Source organism: Leptinotarsa decemlineata, unplaced genomic scaffold (genome assembly GCF_025532065.1).
Source record: "Leptinotarsa decemlineata unplaced genomic scaffold, Ldec_3_MD MMD2_tig00003335_RagTag_RagTag, whole genome shotgun sequence".
Lineage (NCBI taxonomy): Eukaryota > Metazoa > Arthropoda > Insecta > Coleoptera > Chrysomelidae > Leptinotarsa > Leptinotarsa decemlineata.
In genome coordinates, this window is record NW_027412587.1 from 558,981 (window position 1) to 572,462 (window position 13,482).

Here is a 13,482-nt window from a genome sequence, read left to right on the forward strand (position 1 = left end):
CAGAAGCAAGTCCATTACCATTCTTGCTAATGCCTTCGTCGCATGCAACCCTTCTCTCATAACGTAATCAAATTGCGAATCTCAGAAAGGAAGATTTTTCATCAACACATCAACTCTTCATAACAATAAGATGATGGTTCTTCAATCACATTAGCATTATAAGAAATTACCACCCTTCTCATCACGTATATATAACCATCTCATCATGGAGCAAGTGTGACATGTAGATGAGTAAAAATTTAATGAGTAATAAATGAGTGTTGATGAAGTGAAAAGGGCTACATCGAACCTCTGTTTTTTTTTTCATGTTTTCACCGAGAATAAGGCCAGGTGACTGTTCATATACCTCTCCTTTATCTGAAACTGTCAATTACGGAAACACACGCTGAATGAAGGAAAAGTCTGCTTAACTATGGTCAGAACAATAACTCCCAATCCTCATTCCAGGACAGCTACAGTGACCATCAACTTAATAATAACTCAAAACTGCCGAATCATTGAAACCATCTTATTTCCTCTCCGTTTTTAATGAACAGTAGGTATAATAATCTCAATTCAGAATGATTTCAATAGTCATGATCCGACCTCTGATACCAATGTGTTGATACTAATTGGGTCACCACATTTCGTTGACAGCAATATATGCCAAATGTCGAGAACTATTGACAAAATCATCAGAATTTTCGGCGGTGAAAATATAACAATCCAGATTCATTTTCAGAAAGAGGGTTTGCTACATATTCGTATATTTTTAAATAACTCATACACAGCCGGTAAATCGCGGTATAGTCGAAGTAAACAACATTATGCATATTTAAAGTTAACGGTACTCTCAAAGGACGAATAAAAACAATACATAGAAAGCCGTGGACTGTAGACTTGCCGGTTGGTATTGGACAATTTCTACTGAACGAGTTTTATGATTGGCTGAAGAGTCATAAAATTAAATTTGAAGTTATGTTACGGTGACGAATAGAAATCGGGGAATGTTATCGCGTCTTGCGAGGTGATACAGGATTACCAAAACCTGTAGATGTACATCTAATAAAATCATTGAAAAAAACAATATACGACTGTTACAAAAGCAATGAGATTCCTACAACTGAAATCATAAGGAAGAAATTGATTACTTCCAGCCATAACGTGAGGTGATGTGACAAAACTTTTCAGAATTGGATAAAGAAACTAGGATTTATATTTAAAATAATAAACAAATGTCAAGCAGTTATAGAAAGCAATAGAATAGTGGAATTGCGTAACAAATACTTAGAAAAAATGACTTAATATAAACAAAAACAACGGCAATTTTTCTCTTTGGACGAAAATTGGTATGACACTCACGATACAGTTGGACTGATGGTTCGAAAATGTTTACGCCTGAAGGTGCGTATTCACCAAAAAAGCGAACACGAGCTAACAGGAGCAAACAAGAGTGAACGAGCATTCTGCATCAGTACGAGCTAGCGAGTGAGCGAACTTATGCTTGTTCGCGTTCAGAAAAGATCGAGAAGAAGGCGGTACATCAAAAGGTGCTCGCACAAAGTAGATGGATCAACTACGACTACGAACTTGAAGATATTCGCTCTGGTGTAGACGAGACATCAATATGTCGAGCAAACATGAGCGAACATGAGCAAACACAAGCAAACATACACGAATGCTCGCTCGCTTTTTTGGTGGATACGCACCTTAACATGTCTGCAAACAAGGGATCGCGACTAATCATTGAACATTGCGGAGAAAGTAAAAGATGGGTTCCGGATTCTTTGAAATTATGTAGAAATAACTTGAAGACTGCAATGTTGACTATCATGGGAACATGAAAGCTACTATTTTCGAGGAATGGTTTGAAAACCATTCCCAAATTTGGATGTGAATAGTGTGCTAGTTCTTGACAACACTTCCTATCATTCGCGACAGCTCATCAAAGTACAGAATGAAAATTCGTGGGAAGAGGAAATAGAAAGTTTTTTAATGGATAACAATTTGTATTTTGAAGATTACTATACCAAAAACCAAGTACTTGGAGTTTTACAGACAAAAACATTTGAAAAGGTGCATGCCCTTGAGAGTATTGCTGAAAAGTATGGACACACCATAGTGAGACTTCCCCCCTGTTTTTGTTTTTTCAATACCATCGAGTTGATTTGGGGAAACTTGAAACAAAGTATCAGACGTAAAAGTAATTTTCCAAAATTTGATAAGAGGGTAATAGAGCTAATTGAAGAAGAAGTATCTAATAATACCGAAGAAGACTGGCAGAAAAGAATTGAAAAAGTAATTTTAATTGAAAAAGACTATATGAAGATTGGACACTTCCATATCAATGGTGAAAATAAATCCATAATTGATTTAAATGACGACAGTGGTAGTGAAATAGAGAATATGAAAAATCAATTATCAGAAGCTTTTGAAGAAAGTTAGCGATGTGTTTCTGAAGCGATGGATTGTATATATATGTGAGTAAGTAATATTCAGAGTTATTTTCAATTATCACTCTGTTATTTGAATCCCTACTCTCCCACTCACCTATATAAACGAAATATTTATTACATACATACATACGTAGGTTGTACTATATCGTTCACTTGAACTATAACTGTTACCTTAATGTGTTGCCTCGTGACATATTTTGTTTTTGGAAGTAATGCCGTTTACGTTTTTCGAAGTTTTACCAATTCTAAGTCAGAAATGGTAATTGGAGATTTCACTAAAATGTGTACAAAATGTGTACAAATTGGACACTTTCAGAGGGAAACTCCTGTTTTCAAACTAGATGGACGAGAACTGATGGCTGTGTCTAAAAATCAAATTTTTTGACAAACTTATTCTGAGTTTCAGCATGTTTTTAGAAAAGTTTTGTTCCTACCAAAAATTTCTTGTTTCAACCAAACCTAGTAAATGCTGAATGTCATTCAATCATGAAATAGCCTTCAAATTAGGTTTTTTAAATAATTTCATATCAACTAGAATCAGTAATTTCCATTTCATCCGGACCCAAATCTATTGAAACAGTTTAGGTGGTTTTACTTGTATAATACATTTTTGTAACAAAATAATGGAAACATAATGGAAAACTATGGAATAGACTCCTGATTATGATTTTGTATATATTTTGCTCAACTGAAATTGGTACTTTCATTTGAAATTATCGACTGGAATTTATGATTTAATTCCTTTATAAAATATGATAAAGACAAAATGAAATAAAATATCATACGATACGTCATTGAAATTGAAGATATTCACATCAGTCTCAGACCTGAATTGAATAGTTCCCAACGAAAACAATCAAAATGCTTCCTTATTTCATATTCATACAGAAATGTCACTTTTCTATCTACTTATGTATTATTTAGGTACCTTCTTTCTTTGCCTATTTATATAACAGTATTTTTATTAGACGAACTAGCAGCTACTTGTCGGCAAATATGTCGGCATTCTATGTCGGCAAATAAGACTTTTCACTTTTTACAATGTCTATTCCCCATTGTGTCGATAATCAATTTTGTGGTCATCATTCCTTTGTTGTCGAGATGAAATAATTCTAACTATCAGTTCACTAATTTGAATACATTTTTCATCAAATATGAACTGAATCTCAACCCGATGCATATTAACGAAACTCTCAAAAGTTATAATTATAACAAACTATCATAAACCACAAAGATAATTGAACTTGGGAATGATTCTGAGATTTGAAATGGTCGAATATAATACTTGGATGAAAACACTATAAAAGTTTATTGCCGTAATATTTCACAGTAATATTTAAAATTTTACCAATTTCCCTGGCACGAGATAATCAGTGCTGCATTGAAAATATTTTCACAATCTACACCAAATATTTGATGAAACATAACCAAAATAAGTTTCTTATAATAAAGATGAGTACTAATCTTTTCTTTTTTTTTCAGGAGACAACTATATCTGAATCAGAGTGGTGAGTTTTCACATAATTACGCTTTTCGAAGATATCGCATATTATATACTAGTACTAGACTATCGGCCATACTGGTTTCGCAAAGATGCCATTTCAAGTTGTAATTTTATCGAAGTCTATACAGATTTAACAAATTTAGGTATTTCTAGTTGTCACTGCCAAAGTCCATCATTAGCGCAGTTTTAACAGTTAACGCAGTTAACTTTTACCATCAACGCTGATGTTCCCTAGGGATCCATATTGTCTCCAAGCCTCTTTTTAATGTATACCAACGACTTATTGGAATCCAATATATTGCTTTGCTGATGACAGCACACTTGTCTTGCCATCTGCGGATGCACATCTTCACTGGCAGCAGGAGGTTGGACATATTAATTATGCTCTAAGGGTGATTTCGAATTGGGGTGAAAGTAACCAGGTTCAATACAATTCCGTTAAAACCCAGGCATCGGTTTTCTCCAAAAAGAAGAATGTCTCCGAACCGGATATGATAATGTCAGGACAGACAATTCCGCATTCTGCTTCGATAAGTTTGTTGGGGGTTAAAATGAACACCAATGTCGCTGGAATTACAAAGGGTGCTTCTCAAAAGTTTGGAATACTGTTCCGAACCAGAAAATTGTACACACCTCAGTAACTTTTGATGATTTATAAAGCTCACTTCAGACCTTCTTTGGAGTATTGTTCGCATGTATGGAGTTCCTCCCCGAAGTATACCCTGAAGCTACTTGATTTTCTCCAGTAGCCTAATTGGAGACACGAACATCACTTGCTACCTTTATAGTCTGGAACTTCGAAGATAGGGAGATGTTCAAGTGACTTGGCACGCATTTGATTCCACCAAGAGCGGTAATACGCGACGAACTGTGACTGCTCATTGTTTTGAGGTTGACCTCAGTATAGGTACCTTAGTACACCCCAAACTTTACTGTTTAAGAACTAAAAACTGTTTAAGTACTTAGCACATCTCTGGATTGTGTCACGGGAAACCTACTTATTTGTGTTGCTTTGTTACCTGAGGAAAATAATAGCAGACTGACAAGGGAAGTTCAGGCCCTGGTAGCAGAACACGTGCTCTGTGCTTGCATTGCAGCGGAAGTGAGAAGGTTTTCAGTGTTAGGAATAGTCTCACTCTTGCCATTACACCTGAAAAATCACTCATGTAATGAAGTAATCGGCTTCCTTAGTAAGCTGCCTTAATTTAGTTGAGTTGAAATCATTGTGACCCACGAAAAACCCTCACGTTTCGTAGTGGAGGATTGTATATACCACCTACTTTGGTCCCAGACTAGATTTTCCGTACGAAGACGCTAACACAAAAAGCGAATAACATTTCATCAGACGGTCGACGTTGGAGCTGACATCTTACAACGGGCAGTCGCTGAGACCCTTATCAATTTTTGACTACAGATGGCGACCACGAGGATAATCGTCATCACCTCATAAATAGCTTTTGGAGTTCACTGACATGAAATTTCAATTCAACAACCTCATTTAATTTTAGCATCGTTAAACAGATTTTGTTCTGACACAGGAAAAGTTCAGGTCATTGGTATTCATTTCTGGGTTCATTTGAAGATTTACCGACGACCTTCATCCCTCGTGTTTTCAATGTTGTTTTTGCAGGTACTCAGCACGTATCAATGACGCAATCTAATTTAATTAAATACTAGACTTTTACTCAAACTAGTTGCTTGCAACTTTCAATTAAGTACAAAAGGTGTCGACAAGACACGAACCTTTATTACTGACGGTGCTGCTGATCGTTTTTGCTCTTTTTTGATTCTCTGTGATTGATTCCGCTAAATTATTTTCAACGTGTATTATTAACGATGTGCCAGAGATGTGTGGGTCTCGTGAGAAGGGACTGTAAGATTCAAAGTGGATATTCCATTACGCAGAATATTTTTATGGAAAATGCTATTTCCAGTCAATGGATGTACAGAAACAAGGATTGATGGGAAAGCTTTGTCGTACAGTCAATTATAGACTGGTATCTTTGTATCATGTAGTACTGAATTTATGAAAATTATAACTGACGACTCTTTTAAAATAATATTATTCAATAATCTCTCTCACCTTATTTGTCACGCATCAGTTCTTCAAATATTCTTGAATATTATCTTCAAACCAATAAAATATTAGGATTCTATGTTACTTTCTGCATTACATGTAATATTCAGAGGAGGTGTCCGGTGGAGAGCACTCGTGAGAGGACTTTTTCAAGAAATTTTCGACTTGTGAGAATGCTGAGTTCAGCGTGAACCTCTTTCTTCCACATTACACATGTATAATAATAACGTATAGATTGCATTTAACAAAAATATGAAAAGTTTTAAGAACAGATAGTTGAAATGGCTTTCCAAAATATAAATTGCTGATTATAAAATAATAGTATATTCAATTGCGTTGTGATCACTGTTCACTGAGTAGATTATTTCTCATTTTATTTGATAGCGCCGGTAGCGACAATAGGTGTAGTAACTTTCGAAAATAATACTATAATGAATTGTGATCGGAAAAATAGCTCGTTGAGAAGATAGGCGGATGATAATTTTTTATTAACCTATGGATAGAACAAGTAGAGTGCAGTTCTTTTCTGTTGTGTATTTTCATTGATAACTGAAGTCACACGGTACCGGAAATTCAAATCCAAAATAAATTCGACGTTTCTGGATTTTGTGTATTCTTAAGGATGTTATTGAATCAATACAGTAGCTATAGACAATATCGCAATAGTTGAATAGGAACGAAATCAAGGAATCACACGATGGATATTCTAATGATGTATCGAGGCAGTTTTTCAGCAAACCTTCGGATTTCTATATAAGTGTATTGATATGGTCAACAAATTCGACATAAGGATCCCTGTGAAGTCCAAAACACTCTATTCTGTCCGTGGTCTTAGACCTTTCCAAAGATTTTCATAGATGATTTATAAGGATTCGATGTCATTCAATTTTTTTCTAATTTCAACTAAATTTGTGCCGTCGTTATTTAGTATATTCTCTGAGAAAAAAAAATTCCACCGTACCAAATTTTAAAAAAAATTGCATCATCTGCATAAGTATATATTTTGAACTTATCGAGAACGTGACTGAAATCTGAAGTATAAAATAATGAAGAGTAGTTGGACAAGAATCGAAACTTGCGGAGCTCCATCGGAAACATTCAATTCTTCGAAATTGCCATCTTGAACCGAAATAACCTTGACGAAGTCAAGTGACATAATCACCAAAAACAATATTTGATTGCTACTTTTTTATTGTAATTTCATGCAAAAACAGTTACCTGAAAACATAATGATTGAAAAAATCATAACTGAAATATGATTATATCAATTTCAATGAGTTATTATTCAGTTAAGAGTTTTCTTTTACGGACTAGACTTTTTTTTTCGCAACTTGTGTTCAAACCCCGCCAAATGATCTTTTTCGCTGATTTCAATTTTTAATTGGACCGTTCTCGCTTTCATTCAATATGGAATGGATAGTACAAAAGCAAATTATCAGAACGTGAATCAGTTCTAAAATTTCTAAAACAGATTTTCTCACTCCAAAACTGATACTCAGAATGATAACATTTATATTTGATGCGAAACTGAATAGTAATATGTTCCGTTTTAAACGGGAAATCGTTCAATATCAGAGCATCAATAGCTGAATGACACGATATAATAATACCAGCAACAGAAATTATCTGTATAACATATACAGGGTAATTCAAAAACCCAACTTTGCACCAATAGAGGCTTCAACGTATCTCCTGTAGTTTAGGAAATTCCAATAATAGGGTCGAATTTGAATTACCCTGTACACATGATTTTTAATTTTATCAACTTGTCATATTATGAGCCCGTAAACTGGCATTCGAAAAGTATACATATCTATTTTCTGCTTTCGAAAAACTATGTTGATGATTGATATTTTCGAGTGTACAGATTTCATAACCAATGAACGTCCTCAGGAGTAAGATATTATTTTTTGGCCAACAACATTATACATCAGACTTGAATATCTCATTATCAATTTCGTTAGTTCCAACTTGCATTGTCTGATAATACATAAAATGATTTGAAATCCCTGAAAAAAAATAATAAAAATTAAAAATGAATAGCTGAAAATAATAATTGTTTTAAGCAAAAAAACTGAAATGAAATAATAGTGATATAAAATACAAGTAGAAATAGAACAATTGAACAGTAAAATGAAAATAAAAAGTTAAGAATATGAACAGTTGTCAATCACCTTCAAACAGACGTTAATGTCATTATTATTTAATGAATTGGAATTCAATGACTAGAATGAAGTTAATATTGAAAAACATGGCATTAGAATTCAGATATACCGGGTGTCCCAGAGCTTTTAGGCCAGCAGATATCTCAGTGTTACCTGCAGAACAAAAATTAAAACAAAAATATGTATCATAGGAGAACACAAGCACTTTCATGCAGCATAGCAAAATCCACCCCCTGGTAAGCAACCCCCAAGAAACCACCCCTATCTTTTGTTTTTCAAATGGCACGCCCATGTTTGTTTTGGTTCAACTTACAGTCTTTTTCATTTCTCGGTCAATGATGTATCATGGTAGGTAGAATGACATGCAGAATCATAGAAAATAAAAACACAAATGAAATATTAATGTTTAAGGTCATCTGTATTTTGATACATGATACTACAGAAAATGTTCAAAATGTTGGCCAGCACTTGTCACACATGCTTCAAGTCGCCGAATCAGCGCGCGAGTACAGGAAGCCCTAATCATTTCCGGAGTAACGGTATGACAAGCCTCTAAAATTTTTTGGGTTAAATCGTCAATATTCATTGGTTGTGTTTCGAAGGCAACTCGTTTCAGATATCCCCACAGGAAAAAGTCCAGTGGCGTGAGATCTGGAGAACGTGCAGGCCATCGCACAGGTCCACTATTTCCAATCCAACGGTCTCGAAAAGTATCATTGAGGAATGTAGTAACTACATTATGGTTATGTGCAGGAGCACCATCTTGTTGACACCACATTTGTTGTCGTTCTTCAAGTGGAATATCTTCCAGGAGGGCAGGTAAACAATTTTCCAAGAAATGTAAATATCGGTGGCCCGTCAAAGTGTCTTGGAAAAAATGGGGTCCGATGAGTCGTCCATTATATAAACCACACCACACGTTCACACCCCACATTGTTTGGAAATTGGTTTCTCTAATCCAGTGAGGGTTGTCCTGTGACCAATAGTGCATGTTATGTCGATTAACAGTACCATTATTATGGAAGCGGGATTCGTCACTCCACAAGATTTGATTGAGGATGTTTGGATTGTCATGGACTAAAACTTGAATGTGAGCAATGAATGCCGTTCGTCTTTCGAAATCGGTAGGTCTGAGTCCTTGGTGTAAATGAATTTTGAAGGGATGATACTTGTACTGTTTGAAAATTCTTTGCACAGATGACTTACTGATCCCAATCTCTACCGCCAATGCACGAACCGAAATATGAGGATGTGCTTCGGCGTAGGCCAACACATTTATGCAATTTTCCTCAGTTCGCACGGGAGTAGGATGTACTTGATCTGTTTTTCCTGGAAATGATCCCGTTCGCATGGTATTTTCTACATACGAAAACGTATTACGACCTGGTTGTCGACGATCAGGAAAGCGCTGCCCATACAGCCTCTCCGCAGCACGTTTATTCTTTCGGCATTCACCAAAAATTAAAAGCATATCAACGTATTCGTTGTGAGTGAAGGTAAAAGGCATTTTGATATACAACAACAATATCACGTCTGATGGCAATGTGTCATCCAAATATCAGAGGAATGAAAGGAAGCACAAAAAGTTCTAACATTTTATCGCCTCTTTTTCTGCGTAGCGTCCACTTTTTCTGGTGTCTACAATGCAGAACAATTCGATCAGTCCAGTTAATAGTACCCACTAACGTATTCAATTTTCTCGAACAATTATGATATATCGTTGGTTGAGAAATAACAAGAGCTGTCAGTTGAACGACAAACAACATGGGGTTGCCATTTGAAAAACAAAAGTTAGGGGTGGTTTCGCAGGGGTTGCTCGCGAGGGGTGGATTTTGCTCTGCTACATGAAAGTGCTGGTGGTCTTCTATGATATACATATTTTTTTTTCAATTTTTTTCTGCAGGTGACTGAGATATCTGTTGGCCTGAAAGCTCTGGGACACCCGGTATAATTCAGCTCATTAGGTGAAAAATATGAACTATTCAATCTTTGATTAGACTATTATTTCACTATCGAAACACTTAACGGTTAGTGAACTTTTGCAAGTACTCCTATTTTTCCTATAATGCATGTGAAGGTTGAAGCAGATGGTTCAAAAATATAACTTCTTGAAACATAGAAACATAGCAAAATAATGACTTCATTATCATAGTCACTTGACATTTGACAAAGCTACTGTGCAAGCGAAACATGTTGTGATATATTTCTCAAATAAAGTTTGTGGAGATCAAATCGTGAGGTGTAGTTTTTGAAATTACTATGGATCTTCATCAAGTAACGGCCGAATCAATCAGAAAGATAATTCTTTGAATCCTAGTTTCAAGAAACGTAGTTTCAAGAATGTGATTATTTCTCAACAAATTGTACATTGGTTATAAAATTGAAAAGTGAAATTGAATCTGATTTCATATTGATAAATTAAATGAACATGGTGATTTTTCTACCTCCGACAAATTCAAGAACTCTTGAGACATCGACATTAAAAGAAGATGGGAGAGTAAATGGAAAATTCAAATGGTTTCATTTCAATCAAAACAATGAATTTAATCAAAATGTATTCCATGCCAACTGTCCTCTGATCAAGAACACTGCTGTATCAAACTTTTTTACTTTGAATATTGACTTTGAAGTTATATCAGGTTCATTATATTTTATCACAACATCGTCAATATCATTTGATCGACTACTGAACAATATCAATTATTTTCATTTTCAATTCCAAAATATTGACAGAGTTCGAGGTAGAACACGTTTCAAAAGAAAATATTGAGTAGTGAAACATTCGTCATTGATGTGAAATTTGTGTAAATTGATGCAGTTTACGTTTCCAGTAAGTCAACAACCCAAAGTAAGTGTAAGCAGCCTTGATATATGTGGGAACCACTAGACGAGAAAATTATGCCTTTGAATATATCATAAGCCTTGGTCAGTGGGATGCCAGAACTATATGAGAATACATGTTACGAAACATCAAAAGTGAGGCACCAATCACACATTATGATTATTTTTTAAACACTTTTGGAATATATAGTCATTGGTTTTCTATTGTGACATCTATGTTAGAGAACGATAAAGATATTCAGATTGTTAAATATTTCCTGAAAGTCATTTTTGATGGACTACAAAACTGTGAATTTTTTTATCGGACCCCAAAATTTGCAAACATGCCAGAAACGTCTCATGAATTTTATAGATAATTTATGCACTAATACAGGAAGAAAATAATAATAAGATACTCTTCCATGTGTTTATGATGAATATTTGTGTTTTTGAAGATTTATGATATTGATGAAAAAAAACGAACCTCTAAAATTAGGTCTTCAATCAAATTCATGAGTTCTTTCTTCCCCGTATCAATTTCTACCCTTACCCTATATAAAGATATAAAGTCTACCTCAGAAGTGGCGAAAGCATCAACAAGCAGGGTCGGAATTAGGGGGGGGGGCACAGGAGAGAGGCCCCCACATAATAAATAAAGATAAATGAAGATTGAAAAAATATCCAAATTCTGACGGTTTTCCTCCAAAACATTTTTTTGCATTTTCACGAAGAATAACAGGATCAATTTTTTCTCAAAAAAACAAATATTTTCTTGCCGAAGTTTCGAATTTGATTAAATTCAAGTTGTTGGCAAGAAAACCATTGCTTTTTGAGAAAAAAGTGATCCTGTTACCCAGTCAACTTTTCATCAGAAAAATTATTGGATCACTAAACTAGTTAACTGTTTACGAAGAATACTTGCACAAATATAATAATATTTTTATCGATATATCTTCCTCTTGGAGATGACCAATTGGTGATTAAAATACGTGTCGAGGTTTCAAAAATAACGACCTGGTGTTGAAATAGAACTACACCAAGGGTTCCAAACAGTGCAGCCCAAGAAAGTCCTGATTGCAAGTTTCCATTTACTATACATTTTTTATTTGATCAAGTATTTCGGTGGCAATATTTTTTAATGCGTAGTTTGTAATTTATACTCATAAATTGAAGAAAAATAAAATAAGTATGAATAATCCAAAAAATGGTTGACCCTGCAGATCATCCTGCAGCTACGGAAGCCAAATTTCAGCGAAATCATCAACGAACCTTCGCCAAAAAAGCTCGTTAACGCGGGGACTCCATTCATTCGTTGCCCCAGGCCTCCAGAGTTCCAAATCCGGCCCTGTTATTAGATTTTGAAAATATTATCTGTAAGAAAGTTTTGGAGAATTGATAGTCGGTACCGACATTCGTACCTTTAGTTCAGTTTCAAGTTGAGCTGCCAAGCAGTGCTCTGAAAGAAAAATATCAATATATAAACTAGAGCAGAAGACAGTTGATGATTAAAATGGTGTAATATAATCTATATAATCTATATAACGAATAAATAAACACAGTAGAAAGTAGACAAAAGTATTTTCTTTATTCTATATTCAACATGAATTTCTACAAAATAAATAAGTCATTAATCGAACGATCTATCCAGTTATATTTGCACTGTTTTGCCCTCTTTCTATATCAAATTCTCTGAAATTTTTAACCAACCTATGTTCACTCTTATGGAAGTGAATATTTCCGATATATTACTGTTATTAATGTATTTTCAGGTCATTTTGTCATCGTTTTAATTAGCAAAGATACGATATTTTCATCCTGATTCTGAACCAATCCTGAAATCATCCTAAACCAATTTCCCCGATCATTTTAATGAAAAATAATCAAGAATACTATAAACTTCAGTTTTTATAATTTCGGGTTTTGACTACACTGTTGGTATAGCAATGTAGAGAATTTGTTTGATAATTACAAAAAATATCAGCTCACTGAAAATTGATTGATTTTCAGTAAATTGGAAACAAACACAATATTATTCGAAATCACCAGAAAATTAAAAAAAGGTATTTCGAAATTTGAATCAAATTACCATGATACCGATGATTAATCTTGTATGAATTTTTTTGTTGTATATTGACACAAATTATTCTGAAAAATCTCAATTTTGTTCATTTTATTTCATACTATTACTTACCTACCTAATTATTTATTTCACTCATTCCACTGGCTTGTACTCAATTTACTTACGATTAGTTTGAAATGTGAAAAACTGAATTCTTCTTTATGGGTTTGGTAGTAATTCTGACGGAAATGTATTTACTCAGTGCAAGAAAACTGTCGTAGTGATTCATTAGAGAGATAGGTTAATATCAGTCGAATATTCAAGTAATTCCAACAACTTGCTTCTTCAGTTCAAATTCTAGGCGAGGCAGGCAAATTCCGGAGAGGTATTTGCCAATGATTATGATCTCTTGACACGCGTCT

At 34.5% G+C, this 13,482-nt stretch overlaps 1 protein-coding gene across 1 annotated transcript in view; it reads left to right on the forward strand.

Annotated features, from left to right (window-relative positions):
- Window positions 1-3,915: 3,915 nt before the first annotated feature.
- The window catches only part of LOC111507465 (ZP and PAN domain-containing protein neyo), a 157,302-nt gene continuing 147,735 nt past the window's right edge, over window positions 3,916-13,482 (forward strand). The window contains exon 1 of the mRNA XM_074177910.1: window positions 3,916-3,943. The gene's annotated coding sequence lies outside the window, so the exon portion shown is untranslated. The remainder of the gene's footprint in view (window positions 3,944-13,482) is intronic.